The sequence below is a fragment of the Symsagittifera roscoffensis genome, chromosome 9 (assembly GCF_963678635.1).
Source record: "Symsagittifera roscoffensis chromosome 9, txSymRosc1.1, whole genome shotgun sequence".
NCBI classification, from domain to species: Eukaryota; Metazoa; Xenacoelomorpha; order Acoela; family Convolutidae; genus Symsagittifera; species Symsagittifera roscoffensis.
In genome coordinates, this window is record NC_087070.1 from 31,651,422 (window position 1) to 31,667,896 (window position 16,475).

Here is a 16,475-nt window from a genome sequence, read left to right on the forward strand (position 1 = left end):
TTTTCCTTTCTTTGTTGAATGTTCGAAGTCTTTTAAACTGGACTATTTTCGGTTTAACTCCTATGGTTCCCAAAATTTCCTCTAGTTTTTCGTGAGTTTGGACAAGATTCACGTCGCGTGGTTCATTAGGATTTTCATGGATCCCTTGCACTCTTACATTGTGTTCGATGATGTGAGTGGTTGTGTTGTTGTTGTTGTTTTTGGAGTTTTGAGGACTATTCACGTTTTTGTGGCTTTCAACTTTCTTCACGACGTTTGCGTAACTCTCGTCTACTTTGTCGTGTGTTTTCCTCATTGCTTCGTTTCTTTTCTTTTCGGCAATTTGAGCAATTTGCGTTTCGAGTGTCTCAGCATTGCTTGACATGTTTTTGTTGATTTTGTTCCAGGTTGTTGACAGTCCTGTTCCGAATGAATTTGTCGCGTTCGTTTTTTCATTGCAGACGTTACAGAGTAACATTGCGTTGCGACCAAGCTCCTTTATTCCGTTGATGGCTACGTTTGATAAGCCTGTGCATGTTGGTTCTAGATGCATGTGACAACCACAAGCTACACAGTTGTAGCTTTTTTCGGCTTTCGGTATAACGCTGTACAAACCAATTTTTATTGCATTTGCCATTTTGAATCTTCTTTCATAGTTAACTAAACTGCGTGCATTAAATTGTAAAAAGTGGAGATGATCTAGTCAAATGTTGGATGTTGCATTTTCTTGTTCTGGCTTGGAAGTTTGGTTTAATTGAACTTTTGCTCCATCATGGCAAAGCTCAAGGTTTCTTATTTTCAGTTTTTCACGTGGTACGCCTTCTTCAAGCATTTCCCTACTTCGTTGCAGGCAGAGGTTTTCTTTGATAGAATCTTCTTTAGATAGGGCACGTGACAGAAATATGTTCATTTCTTTCATTTCGTCTCTTTTTTCAGTACTTTTTGCAATCACTAGAATGACTGCTGCTGGATTTTCAAGCGTAACTGGAAGTGTTCTAGGCTTTTTCCCTTCTTTGTTGAATGTTCCAAGTCTTTTAAACTGGACTATTTTCGGTTTAACTCCTATGGTTCCCAAAATTTCCTCTATTTTTTTGTGAGTTTGGACAAGATTCACGTCGCGTGGTTCATTAGGATCTTCATGGATCCGTTGCACTCTTACATTGTGTTCGATGTTGTGAGTGGTTGTGTTGTTGTTATTTTTGGAGTTTTGAGGACTATTCACGTTTTTGTGGCTTTCAACTTTCTTCACGACGTTTGCGTAACTCTCGTCTACTTTGTCGTGTGTTTTCCTCATTGCTTTGTTTAATTTCTTTTCGGCAACTTGAGCAATTTGCGTTTCGAGTGTCTCAGAATTACTAGACATGTTTTTGTTGATTTTTTTTCCAGGTTGTTGACAGTCCTGTTCCGAATGAATTTGTCGCGTTCGTTGTTTTCATTGCAGACGTTACAGAGTAACATTCCGTTGCGACCAAGCTCCTTTATTCCGTTGATGGCTACGTTTGTTAATCCTGTGCATGATGGTTCTAGATGAATGTGACAACCACAAGCTACACAGTTGTAACTTTTTTTCGGCTTTCGGTATGGACCTTGTGCAAGTTCGGCATGTGCGACTCATCGTTGAAGAGTTTAACAGAGGGGGATTTTACAGAGGGATCTGTGATTCCCGAGAAGAGACGCCTGTGGTAAGATGCGTTCAGAGAAATATGCAAACCTGTGGATCCCGAAAAGGGGACGCCTGCGGTTTGATTTTTCTAGAAAGGACAGAGGAAAGTACAGCTCACATACCTGCAGCTTACACTCAGTACGAGCAGTGGCAGTGTCAGAAGGTGCACTCGTACTGGGTGAGATGACCTTCGTCGTTGAAAGCGTCAGAGTATTTCTTGTACAGTATCTTGTAAGTACTGTAAATCTTCTCACACACGCCCCTATATTTCCAATTTCCCTTCTTTTTCTGTATTTCGCGATTCACTCTCGCCGATCGGAATCGATATTCACTGCGGTGAGGGATTCCGATGACAAAAATCTGCTTTGCTAGTCTGCTTAGCTCCTCGGTTAATTCTGCGAGTTCGTTTGCAATATCTTCTTCAGGGACCGTGGAGGGCTCTCTTCCGTCAAAAGCGTCGTTTCCCCCAATGAGCAAAACAATGGTATTGTATTTGTCCTTCGGAGGTAGGAAGCTTCTGACGGCAGCGATACGGGCTCCAGGTAATGACAAGATGTTTGTGTTTGGGAGTTCCAAGTGTCGCGCCTGCAAGTCTGCTATCAGAAGGTTCTTTGACGAAGATGTTTTGAAAATATGATATCTCCTGGTTGACATTTAGAGCGAGGCAACCATTGCTACCTTGAGAAATTCAAATTTATCTGAAACTATTTAATAATTGTAACTATTCAATTGTGCCCCTATCGGTGGGTAATTATGCGTCCATATGTGATCCCCTATGAGTATAGTATCAGGTGACCCAATGTGTGCATTATGTTTGTCTGACTGTGTGCCCCCGATTCTGCCCTCATGAAAGTCTGGTTATGAGTAGCTATGTGTGTCCGTATGATTGTATGACTAAGTGTCTCTAAGTCTCTTCCATGAGATACTTCACGATTGAGTGTCTGATTACGTGCCCCTATGTGTGCCCCTATTACTTTCGGATAATATATCTCCATGTGTGCCTCTGGGACAGTTTGATGATTTTTTCCTAGTGCGCCCCTATAGTTTCTGGTTATGTGAGTCTTTGTTAGCATCTATGGTGTCTGAAAACGCCTCTTTGTGTTTCTTCTCGTGTCTGATTGTATGTCCCTATGTGTGACCCTACGAAATTCTGACTATATGTGTCTCTGAGTGTCTGTGTGGATGTCATTATATGCGCCGCTGTGAGTTTGTGGCTATGTGTTTCTAAGTGTTCCATTGTGAGTGTCTGTTCTTATGTCCCTATAAATTCCCATGCGAGCTTCACAATACGAGTGCCTGTGAGTGTCTGTTTATGTGCATCTAAATGTGCGACACGGTGCGTGTTTACTTGAACTTTTCTATTTCATTTGAGTGGGTCTCACTATAAATTCCTGCGAGTGTCTCTATCTGGGCTCCTATCAGTGTCTGATCAAATTTCGGTGAATGCCTTATTATTTTTCCTCATGTGTTCTTCTGTGAATGTCATTTTATGTGTGCCTGTGATCGCCACAATATGAACTTCTACCCGCACCGAAGTTTCATGGGTAATAATCGATTATAATGGATTTTCGTTGACTAAAATGTTGTCTATATAATCGATTATCATGTCAAATTTAGATCACGTAATCGATTTTTAATCGATTATAATCGATTATTTTGGAAAAATTTAAATCCATTATAATCGATTATAATCCATTTTTATTTTCAATATAATGGATTTTTTTTTGTACATAAAATCCATGAAAATTGATTAAAATAATGACTTTAATTTTTGCAACTTTCTGCAAAACTCGAACGAACACGTTCATCCAGGGGCGGCCAATATGTAGTAATTTTTCAAAAAGTGCCCAAAAACAGCATTGTGACCAGCTCCTCCCCCCCCCCACCCAACAAACCCCCTCCCCAATGTACCCACCCCAACGTATAAACCCCCCTCCCCCCCCAACGTACCCCCATCCCCCCAACGTACCCCCCCCCCCCCCCCCCCCCCACGTATATACCCCCCAAACGGAAAAAATGAAATTAAGCGAGAGAACAAAATAACTAACTTAAGTTGAACAAAACTATGAGAAAATGAAAACAGCACACAAAAAGATTTGAATAAATAGAATATAATCCAATATAATCGATTAAAATGGATTAGTTTTTTTTGATAAATTTTTTTGAAAATAATCGATTATAATCGATTATAATCGATTATATTGGATTTTTATTGCTTAAAAAAATATTATCATTATAATCCATTTTCAATTGATTATAATCGATTATTCTTGTTATTTTGTAGAGACTGACAATGAAAATCCAATATAATCGATTATTATCCATGAAACTTTAGTGCGAGTAATTACGTGCACCTGTAGATGGCTGATGAAATATTTGTGTGTGTGTCCACATGTAAGCACCGTTGAGTATTTGATGACAAGTCCAGATTTGTGCTTCTGTAAGTGTCAATAATGTGTCCCTTTGTCCCTGCAAGTTTCATGTGTCCCTATGTATTCCCCTGTGAGTGCCCGGGTTGAGCTCACATTGAAAATTATCGACAAAAGTGAAAAAAAAAACAGCGATCGTCATCGATGAAATATCGATGTTCATTGCCACAATAGCAACATCTATCGATATCGCTAATTCAGCGATGAAACAGCCACAAAAAACCTATCAAAATGAGCAAAAATTGTCTCTGGTAGCTTTTCAATCCCCCAACCTTTAGTTTTGTAGACATGTTTGCTACCTTTGAGCTATCAATTCTTAGCTGAATCAGTACAATTTCTACGGAATCATAACTGCTGAAATAGCTCTGAAACATCGCAGCAGGTTTAACTATGCAAAAAACTCTGAATTAAACATGAACCAGCGCTGGAAATTAGTGATACTACAGAAAGGGATACTACAAATCTATAATTTGGGATACTACAGAAAAGCTATAATTAACGGTGGGACTTCAAACCGGGAGTCTAATTAAATGTGCAACTACTTGTGTCTCATGTGTGCCCTAGATAGTGTCCGATTATGTGCACCAATGAGCGCCTGTGTCTCTGCTCGTGTGAGTTCCTAATTAGGTAATTATATGTGTGTCTCTTTGAGTTTCTGATAATGTCTCCCTATGTGAGCCCCTTTTAGTTTCTGATACTGTTCCCTTATGTTTGCCTCTGTGAGTTTCTGATTATATGCACATACCTTGTAGGATGATGTTTTTACTTATGTTTGCCCTACTGAGTTTCAGCATATGTGCTCTTATGAGTGCCTGATTAGGTAACTATATGTGTGTCCCTTTGAGTTTCTGAAAATGTCTCCCTAGGTGTGTCTATTTGATCTTCTGACAATGTGTCCCTATATGTGCACCTATGAGTTTCTTATTATGTGCACTATAGTTGTCTAATTAAGTATTTCTACGGGTGCCTTAATAGGTGTTTGTTTGTGTACGCCCCTTTTGTGTGTCTGGTTTTTTTTGCCCTTATTTGTGCACTTATTAATGTCCGATTAGTTATTTTCATGCGTAATCCTGTGACTGTCTGATTATGTGTCCTTTTTTGTGCCCCTCTGAGTGTCTGACTTTGAATTCTTTCATTGGCAAGCTTACTGCTGGCACTGGAGTTTTATGAATAATAATCAATTATTTAGCTTTTCCCGATCCATCTCCACAAAGATCAAAAATAATCAATGATAATCAATTAGAAATGGATTATAGACTTTTTTGAACCATAATAATCATTATAACCAATTGTAATGGGTTATGAAAAAATTTGTTTATAGTTTTCAACATCAGTGTTTCCACAAATTGACATTTGCTTTGACTTAACCCAGGTTTTTTTTAGAAAATTGTAAAAAAAAAAACATACTATAACTGAGAAAACTGATAACAAGTTTTTTCTTGTTTTCAAGTTTTTCTTTAACAGTTTTTTGATACATTTGTTTAGTTTCTCAAATTGTGTTGACCTTTGTCAGTGGATTCTGCAATCATTTTTTCTTTTTTTTCTATTGGATTCCACAAACACATTTTCAACTGTTTCAACATATATTCGCGCGGACCCATTTTTTCATCACCTGATTTCTTGTATATTGGTGACTGCTCCCGCCAGTGAACGTCTAATTTCAGCTTACGTGACAGAATTTATGGCAGCAAATGAGACAAATGAAAACCTCTATTTTTTTCTGCAAAATTTTTTTCCATTTCAATTAACTTTCAAATAACCACCTTTTCTACTTCATTTTAACCCTCCCCTATGCATTTCAAACAATTGTCTTAATTGCTGAGTCGGGGGTGCGGCGGGGGCGTTTTTTTCTTCAGCAATAAAGGCAATTGTCTTAAATGCTGGAGTGGGGAAAGCGGACCCCTCAGTAATTATGACAATTGTCTTAAATGGGGGGTTAACCATAAAATAACATCTCTCATCACCGAAAAAGGGGAAGGAAGATAAACGGGAGATTTTAGATCTCTTTTAGAGAAAAATTGAGATGCTTATGATGTTTAAATTGCTGACATAGTTTGTCTTCCTAATTCTAAATGAAGAATTTTTTTCAAAGTTGAAGAGGTTATGTTAATTACACAATATATAAGTCACGTGAAGAAAAAAAAGATCCGATAAAGGATGCAACAGTAAAAATTGTGCTTCTATGTAGGGTTCATTTGATTGTGGAATTCATTGACAAAAGTCTCTAAAACACGCAAAAGATGTGTCCGTGGAATCCAGACGCGTGAAAGCACAAATATGCGCATAGTAATAAAACCGAGCTTGGTGTCGTAACGAATTTTGCGTCTTTCTTCAACATGAAATTGATCAGTTCAACAATAGCTATCCAATTCGCAAAAAAACACACGAGGATCGCTTGAAGAAATCAAATAAGAAGTCAAGCTTGAATGTTATTAGGAAGACCAATTTTTTAGTATATGTTTTTTTCAAAAGGTAAATTGTGTTTGGTTAAAACTAAATTAGAGTTTCAGATCTTGGGATGCTTCTCTCGCCTTCTTAAATTGACAGCACAAACTTGAAAAAAAAAAACTTCCGTTTTAAGTATTCGGGTTGAACTCCAAAATCTATGTTTGTTCATAAATGCATGCTTATTCATTCAACTCCCTCCATAAATCACTCATGGAAAAAGCTTGTCGTACAACTTAAGCATTTTGAAAACAAATTTTCCGGATGATATGAGAGCTATCTGATGATTTTTAAAAAATTGAATGAGGAGAAATGCTTCTCACGAAGTTCCAATCATAAAAATTGTACGATAAGCTTTTTTTAATAACCATAACTTTTTAAAATAATTCGTGGGTAAACTCAAATGAGTTTCAAAAATATAAAAAAATGCAAAAATCAGATTTTTTTAAATGTAAACATGGAAACATGAAAAAAATATCATTACGAGGCCAAATTTGGCATTTTGTGAATTGTTAGCGGATTCCGCAACAGGTCAAAATCAGATTTTGCGGAATCCGCAACATTGCTACGTTTCTTTGATCTTCTTTGCTGTTTTGGATTCCATGGACAAATAGCTAAAACACTGTATTGCTCAAAATCGCTCCAAAAAAGGCAATCTTGCGAAACCCGTAACAAAATGTCTGGATTTTGGAACAAGTTTGTGGAATCCATGGACAAACCTTAATCGACCCGTTTAGTAATTTTAAGCTGTCGCGCAATTCCATTATCAAAGAGTATTGGCAAAAAATTCAAATTCAGGTTGTTTGATTTTTACAAAATTCCTGCTAGGTTTCAATTCTCAAAATTACCAACGCAAAAATAAGTAGAAACTCCTGTTGACTCAAATTTTTTACAGCAAATAAAAATTTTTAGTAATTTTATTGGGCAATGTGCTCGCAAATTTGCATTTTGAATTGAGAATTGGAAATCTTGCAAGATTCTAGAAAGATTTTTCCACGGTTTGCGCTTCAAGTACACAAAGGGTAGCAGATATTTTTCGGATTTTTTTTCTCAGAAATCAAGCGAAAGTTTAGGTTGGTTGTTTTGCGTGAGGCCAAATTGTTGTTCTTATTTTCATACGTTGAAATAAACAAATATTATCAAGATAACAGGCCTCATTTTCCACCAGCAAATTCTTCAAAATAGAGACTTCTGTTCATAAAAACAATTAGTTTTTTCTTGCAGCAAATTTCGCTTGCTGAAATCTGAAAATACGGTTAATCTTTGAGATATTTGCCACTCATATGTTTTTTTTTATTTAAAAAATCCCAAAAAAAACAGAATTTCTTTATTTAAGAAAAGCTGAGACCAGACTGGGACAAACACAAAAACATAAAAAGAAACTCAAAACATTGTTAATTTGATCTTCTGGAAAAACGTCTCTCAAGTTTTTCTTATGCATGGAAGAATGTTTCTTATAGAGATTTCATACAGTTTGCTGTACGTGCGGAAAAGTTTTTCAAACTTTGAAATTGTAAGATTAGAAGCTTAGTTCAGCCCGGGTATCTGCGGTTGGCTTTATCTCTAAATACACAGGAACTGAAAGTTCATACTGCTGCAGAAAATGAGGTTAAACGTTATCAGTAACTAAATCTTCATAAAAAGAGCTTGCAATTTTTTTTTATATATTACGTCATTAAAATTTTTTAATTTTTGTTTTTGGGCTAAGCAAGAGGCTTATTTTTAATTCTCTGAGACAGAAGGGATCCTCTTTTGGTTTTTTGGTCTCATATAAGGCTTTTTAAGAAAAAATAAATACTGTCAATCAGGAGCGGGTTGGTTGGGGGGGGGTGAGGGGCGGTTGTTCCTTTTCCCCTTCTCAGGGATTCGACCTACTGCCGACCCAAAGGGTCCCCCTTTTGTACTATTTTGGGACATCCATTTTTGGCTGACAGACATAAAAATATTTCTAAAGGCGCCATCCCGCCTTAGGCGCCAATATATACTAAATTTTAGGGGGGGAGCGCGCCGAAAAAACGCGATTTTTTAGTAAAAACTTTCCAAAAAAGTGCCTTACAACGCTAATTTATCAAATTTTTGCCTGTATTTTTGCCTTATCAAAAATATTTTGACCAAAAGAGGGTCTTTTTAGTGCATTGGAAGAGCTCGGAAAATCATCGCCCCCTCGAGAAAAACTTACATATGCCCCTGCTGTCAGTATTGTTTTTACATGGAACATGAACTATTGAAAACCAGGTATCAACTGCAAATGATGCTGCGGATATTTGCCCGGGTTGCCAAAAAAGGCTAGCATGCACTTGCAATGATAGATTGACTCAACTGTTTGTCAGTTTGGATGGTAACTGCTTTTCCACTTTTTGCACATAGACACTGTTTTATTAAACATTTTCCCCCAATATGTCAATTTTTGCATAATAAGCGCATTTTTTTAATGCTTTATTCGTTTTTCCTTTTATTCGTATCAACTCGCAATATGGAGCTGATTGGGCGATTGATTTCTAAACTTATAAGCATTTGCTGCTCACCTGTCTTCTGACTGTGCTCCATATGTTGTAATAGGACACTCCCATCAACACACACGCAGATGACCCCACCAGAAAATGAACCACGTACATGTATACTCTGCTGCTCAGACGCGCTCCTGGAAAACAAAAAATGAACCATTAGCACCATATAATAATAGTAATTTCCATTTGAAGGCAGAAGCTCCGAATAACCATAGACAGTTTTAAATCAGTCATTATTGTTTAAACTCTCTAAAAATTTCCTGCTTATTTCACATATAGATGTCGCACAACAAATCAATACTATACTTCACCATCATTACACCAATGTTTAGAAATGTTATATAATAGTACTACAAGTATATAAAGCTGTGAACTATCAATATAATTAGAATCCAATTTTTATTACATTCTGATGTACTGGATCATTGATCAAAAACTTATTGTTCCGACTTTCGAAGTGTGGTTTTTTTTCAGTCAATTTTCGCCGTTCGAAATAATAGTTTTCGACAAAATTTTTTATAACCCACTGAAAATATTGACTTCCTGAGGTTCAAATCTAAAAAGATATTTTACCTCCAGTTTGTTTGTTAAATTCTGGGGTGTGAGAATTGCCAAGATGGCTATGTTCTGTACTAATTTATGTGCGCTTTGAAGAGTTGATGCATAATGCTGAGAGCGTATCCCGGACAGGAGTTCCATGGATAATACTCGATTATATTGTCTTTTTATAGTTGGTATTTTACTAAGAGAAACGTGGGGTCGGTTGTTAGATCCATTTGTTTCTATTAGTGAGTAAAATTATGAGTTTCAGTTAAATTATTTCATAGATCATAATCGATTTGGTCCTAAAGATAAAATGATAGTTATATAAACAGATAAATTAAAAGGGTTGATTAAATGAGTATAAATGAGTAACAAATGAATGAACAACTGTCCAAAATACCAAAGTAGGTTTGGGGTATTTAGGTTAGGTTACATTAATTTAAATTAAAGGAAAGAATTAGAATCTCACCTCTGTCAGTTCTGGAACGTTATATTTTTTCCAAACGTATTTTTTGTTTAAAGAAAAATTAGTGATAAAAAAAAGAAAATAATTCCACTCGACTGAGCGAGTGGGGAAAAATGTCTGAAGATTTAGGTTGATTTAATTCTCAGCTATTTTGCTGAGACAAATCTGCACCTGCAATCTAGGCTTCAAACTTCATTTTCCCCCTTTTCATCTTACTCTTGATGAAATTGACATTTGCAAATTATTGATTTTTTAGTATAAAATATCAATCATTGAAAAGATCAGGGCAATTTATCAGTGTTGCACCTGCCTTATTTAATTGAAAATTCAAAGTCTTTTGTTAGGATCGCAAAATCGCAAAAGGACTGTGAACTTTGTCGCCGCGCTGTCTGCTTTTTAAGGCAAGACAGTAAACCAGTCCGCTAACGGGCGAGATGCTTCTTTTCAACATCCAGTCTTAAAACAACAGAAAAAAATTAATCCAATCTTAAAAGAATTATTTAAATCGGAAGGCTATTTAAAATGTTAGAAAACTAAGTTAAACTATAAGTTAGTGTAGTATTTGCAATACTAAAACTCACCCCCTTTTTAGATAGATAGTTGTTGGTACACACAATTACATTGTTATGAAATTATCTATTTAAATGATCAAGTTATTTGGGTGAAAAGTTTGATAATGAAATAATACTTAAAATTGAAATGTTGTCTTCGATTTTTTCTGTGGAACTTTCGTTTCCTTCATTCACGATGTCTTCACTCGTTTCTTTTTCAATTCGAATTCTGGAACGTCATTTGAACTTAATCGCAATTCTCCCTGTTCTGATGTTTGTTGTATTCGTCATAATCGAATCTTGATCGCAACCATGTTGCTAGGGTTTTGCTTCTGACAATCATAAATGCAATTGAACCTTTTTTGTTCCTTCTTCTGCGACTTCATCCTTGTCTAGTTTATTTACGAGCTTCCAATTTATTACCGGTTTGCAATCCGTTGTAAGTGATCATTAAAATAGTAATTTTTCTATGTCTTACAGAATCAGATAATATAGGAATTGTGTGTCGTACACAATTAAAGTAATGTTAGATTTTATCAGACAAGTAAATTTAAAATTTGTAGTTATTCTGTCCTGTTTGTTAAGTGTTTTCCCTGTTATGGGTACACTTGTGTCATTCACATACCCACCACACTGAAAAAGAGTGAAGAAAAAATGATGCATTGATTAGCTATCGGTTACAGAAATTGTTTCTTCGTGCACTCGTGTAGTATCTGTGTTAGACATGTCTTCAAGACTTACATTGAAAGATTAAGTTTCGAAAAACAATTAAGAAAGTAGAAAAAAAGAAGAAAGAGGAGAAAAAGTAATGTAGAAAAAGTAGAATAAGTAAACAAGAAAAAGGAGAATAAATAAACTAATTTAAAAACTGTCACAATCGAACAAGTATTATCTTTTTTTACTGGAAAAGCAAATTGATATCTATTTTGTCAGGCTGATTCACGAAAGCTTTGATAATTTGAGAGTTTTGAGAGCTTGTATTTTCAATTGTGATTGCTCCTCTATTGAAACCGACAAGTTTTTTATAATAAAGAATCAATTTTGATTTATCTGAGAAAATGTAAATCGTGTTCAAACTAGCAAGTACGTGGTCGACTTCAGTAGGATGTTGTAATCGAGCACGAAAATGATATCCATGACTAGGCAGAACATTGTCCTAAGCATAATGTATTTCGAGTACCTCTCGATATATCTCAATTATAATAACGTTTACAATTGGCTTATAAATGGCAATTATGGCAAGTATTATGCTTATCTTAAAGAAAAAAACAAATTGCTATACTGATGGCAATTAATTGTTTCCAAAAACTCACATGGACTTTTTGTCTGAAATTAAAATTTTATTAATTTTGAAAATTTTCAAAATTTTCTGAAATTATTTTTATTAGGTCTCAGTGATCTCTGATTATATCGAAACTAATCAAATTGGTAAGTGTTTGGGCAAAATCAAAGTTAGAGTTTTCTAAAGAACAATTATATCCCATAAGCTTTTAAATGTTAGGTTATGACAAGCGCTACACGATCCGTTGAAAGAGTTATGTTCCATAAGTGTTCAATAAAAAACAAATTTTTTCAAATTTATTTCGCTGGTATACATTCTCAACCACTTTGAACGATTTTAAGAAGTTTTGGAACAGATCCTACACAGAAACGCAGAAGAAAATATTGTTTGCATTTTTTAAAATGATTATTATCACCCGCATGGTCATAAAACATGTTAAAATTTAGAGGTAAGTAAACAAATTGGGTGGTTCACTCTAGCTTTGAAATAGTATACAACATATTTGAAAATTATTTTTTATGTTTCCTGTTAGATCATAAATGTGTTTTCGTTCGTATTTTTTCTTTCAAATTTTTCGCTGATTGATCCTTTTGATATAGTTATTTTGACTCTGTAACTTTCTTAAGGATAACAAGGTTGTATTTTCTCGTGTCTCAAAATATAAAATTGTATAAGCATTGATGACTTTTTTCTATAGATTTTCATTCCCTCATTCATTGGAAGGCCGTAACTCTTAATATTGAACCGAATAAAGCTCATTGTCTGTTATCATGTGCGTCGTGATTCGCACCTGCGACTGCTGGTCGAGTGTCTTTTGAAATTAGTATTTTTTCTCTTATATTAAAAAACCTCTCGCTTCTTTATTTGGATCTAAGCCTGTAAAAATTTCGAGAACTTAGTCTGGATTTGCGACTATTTTTGCCATTTTTGATTTCGAGTAATTTTTTTTCAATGATCTGTATAATTTTTTTTCAAGCAACATGGAATAATTGTTAAATTGTATTTATTTTTAAGTGGAATCGACGCACTAAAGTTATTTCAGAAAGTAATCGAGAGCGAAGTAATTAACCGTTCTTCTGGTAAATATTATGTTGTTCAAAATGTTTACTTTTTGGAGAATTGTATCTATTTTGGGAGTATATCTTCGAAAAAGGACATATAGTTCATGTTTATCTTCGTGAAGGTGTTTCGATAAAACGATGATATGATTTTGTTCAGTGTTAATATTGTACCAAAGTTTTTTAAAATTTTTTAATTCTTACTTTACCTTGTAATTTTGAAGTACAAAAATCGATTTAAGAATGTGTTGACATTATTTTTTTTAATATCAGGGTTTTTCACAATTTTAAATAATGCAATTCTACTGTAATTAACTTGATTATTTAAAAAAAAATGGCTTAGTTTCAGCATTTTTCGATCAGGTTATAGATGATTTTTCAATGAAAACTGAGTTTTTTTTTCATTGTAGTTGGGCTTTTGTGGACCATTATTGCGTAAATGTTTAATGAATTGAAGTTTTCTTAAATCTTAAATGGCTTAAGTTATAGGTAAGTTTGAAGTTCACCTATCCTAATTGAGTTTGTATTGACTAAAAATGGGTAAATTGTTGATAAAACCCCAGTTTACCTAGCTTAAATGGTTTCACTATATCCGAAAATAGATGATTTTTATTCTAATACTGAGTTAAACTAGTTTAGATGGCTCTTGGGGCCAGATTTGGGTAAATTGTTGGTTATTTTGGAGTTAATTTATTTGGACCAAAATTAGGCAAAAATTTGTTAAAATGGAAATTTATTTAGTTTAATTGAATAAGCCTTGACCAAAAATGGGAGCTTATCTGGATTAAGTGGACCTTTTCTGACATGTTTGGCCAAAGCTTTTTTTAAATGAGAAAGTTATCTGGCCTAATTGGGCTTATTTTGACTAACATTGGGCAAGATTCTGTTAAAATGGGCGTTATCCTAGCTTAATCGGATTTTTTTTAACCTAAATTGGACCAAATTTCTTTAAAATGGAAGTTTATTTAACTTAATCGGACTTATTTTAACCAACTTTGGGGAATTTTTAGTTTTTTCATATATATAGTTTATCTGTGTGTGCTTATTGTAACTTTTATTTTAACTTAGCATAGGTTCAGTGAGTTTCACTCAATTTGATCGTCCAAAAAAAATTGTCAGAAAAAACACACCTTATACTTCCTTCCTGGTGAGCGTAGATCATTCCTTCCCTAATTTGGATTAAAATTTCCTTCGCTGGTCAGATATTTAGGTTTAGAGTTAAATTAAGTAAGGTTAGAGGTTAAGCCTCGCGAAGGGATGAAAATCATAAAAAGCATAATTGAACAATGAAGAATTGAGAATGAATCTCAATGTTGCACAGATTTGATTGTGTATATGACGGGTTAAATTAGTTTATCAATCATTTAGCGTACACTTAGATTGCATACAGGGCCTCTTACCCCCTTTTTAGGAATGAATTGAAATGTTTAATAAGTTTTTGAGCTCTTTCGGAATGTCTGATGAAAGAATAAAACTGTAAATAGTTTGTTAACCTATATTATAAAGCTATTTTGGGTGAAAAATTCGTTAACTTTCTAAGCTAATTGTTTATACTAGCCGATTTGGTCAGAAAACGTTTCCTATTATTTGGTAAATCTTAGTTATAATCATAATCAGTTATAATTTCATGAGTTAAAGTTAGCAGAAAGCTGTCAAGGACTGATGCGCGATAGAGAAGATTTTGATAATCTTAACTCTATCTTGGACTATCTGGCAATAGGGCGGTTAATTAGATTGCGGGTCCTAAAAATAGATAACCTTTGTCTCTAGCGTTTTGAAGTTGGAAACTGACTAACCGAAACTCACTTTCCTAATATTTGCAATGAATACAATTAGTTCTTTTGTTTTCAGACCCTATATGTATTTAATAAGAGGTAGTTCTCTCCTCAAGTCGCACCAGTCTTACTAAGAGAAACGTGGGGTCGGTTTTTAGATCCCTTTGTTTCTATTAGTAACTAAAATTATAAGTGTCAGTTAATTTATATCATAGATCATAGTCGATCTGGTCCTAGAGATAAAAAGATAGTTTTATTAACAGATAAACTGAAAGGGTTGATTAAAAGGATATGAATGAGTAACAAATGGATGAAAAACTGTCCTAAATACCAAAATAGGTTTGGGGTATTTAGGTTAGGTTACATTAATTTAAAATAAAGGAAAAAATTAGAATCTCATCTCTGTCATTTCTGGAATGTTATATTTTTTTCGAAAGTATTTTTTGTTTAAAGAAAAATTAGTGACAAATAAAAAAAGAAAATAATTCCATTCGACTGAGCGAGGGGGGTAAAATTCTGAATGATTAGGTTGATTCAACTCTCAGCTATTTTGCTGAGACAAATCTGCACCTGCAGTCTAGGCTTCAAGTTCATTTCCCCCTTTTCTTGTTACTCTTGATGAAATTGACATTCGCAAATTATTGATTTTTTAGTATTAAAAATCAATAATCAAAAAGATCAGGGCATTTTATCAGTGTTGTGCCTGCCTTACCTAATAAATTTGGTCTTTTGTTAGGATCTCAAAACCGCCTGCCTTACCTGAAAATTCAAAGTCTTTTGTTAGGATCTCAAAACCGCAAAAGGACTGGGGGCTTTGTCGCCGCGCTGTCTGCTTTTTGAGGCAAGACAGTAAGCCAGTCCGCATAACTGGCAAGATACTTGTTTTCAGTATCCAGGCTAAAGGCATCAGAAAAAAAATGATTCCAATCTTAAAAGAATTATTTAAATCGAACGGATATTTAAAATGTTAGAAAACTAAGTTAAACTATAAGTTAGTGTAGTATTTACGCTACTACAATATTTATAAAATTACAAAGATAATCGATTATAATCCACCAAAAACAGATTAAAAACATAGTTTTTTCATATCAATATAATCCAATATAATCGATTAAAATCAATTAAAAATGGATTAAAATCAGAATATTTTTCAAATCATTATAAACCATTATAACAGACTATAATGGACTATAACGGCTTTTTTGAGAAGAAATTATGAATTTTGAAAATTTTTTCAAAATTAATTCATTTCCTGATTAGTGCAGTTGCTACGTACTATGTTTCATAAAGTTTTACTCTTCACATAATATTTTATTATTTAAGTTTTCTCTACTTTTTTATACTATGTAAACTCCATCGCCTCTTTTAACAACCCCCTTCCCTAGTTCCCTAGTTTACCCCTGGTCAGTTTACCATGCGCTCCCTCATCCCACCCATTTTATCCCTCCTCGGTGCAAACACCCCCTATCTTAATTTAAAATCCCCCTTTTACTGAACATGGGCAGGGTAAAAAATGGGTAGAGAAGGTGGAAGAAAAAACTTGGAAGAAAGGGTTAAAATGGAGAGTTTTTCCTCCCCCGTCCCCGTTTAATGTTTAACAACCTGGGGGGAGGGGGTAAACTGTAAATTGGGGTTGGGTATGGGACTGAGTTGGGTTCGGGGGGTTGGGTTTGGGATAAACTTTAGTGAATATGGGGGGGTTGGGTTTGGGGGGTGGGTTTGTGATAAACTTTAGTGAACATGGAGGGGGGGGGGGGGGGTGGTTCGGATAAAGGTA

General features: G+C 34.7%; 1 protein-coding gene across 1 annotated transcript in view; it reads right to left on the minus strand.

Annotated features, from left to right (window-relative positions):
• LOC134854228 (hypoxanthine-guanine phosphoribosyltransferase-like) overlaps positions 1-14,789 on the minus strand; it is a 449,675-nt gene extending 434,886 nt beyond the window's left edge. The window contains exon 1 of the mRNA XM_063870399.1: positions 14,785-14,789. The gene's annotated coding sequence lies outside the window, so the exon portion shown is untranslated. The remainder of the gene's footprint in view (positions 1-14,784) is intronic.
• Between the last annotated feature and the right edge of the window lie 1,686 nt (positions 14,790-16,475).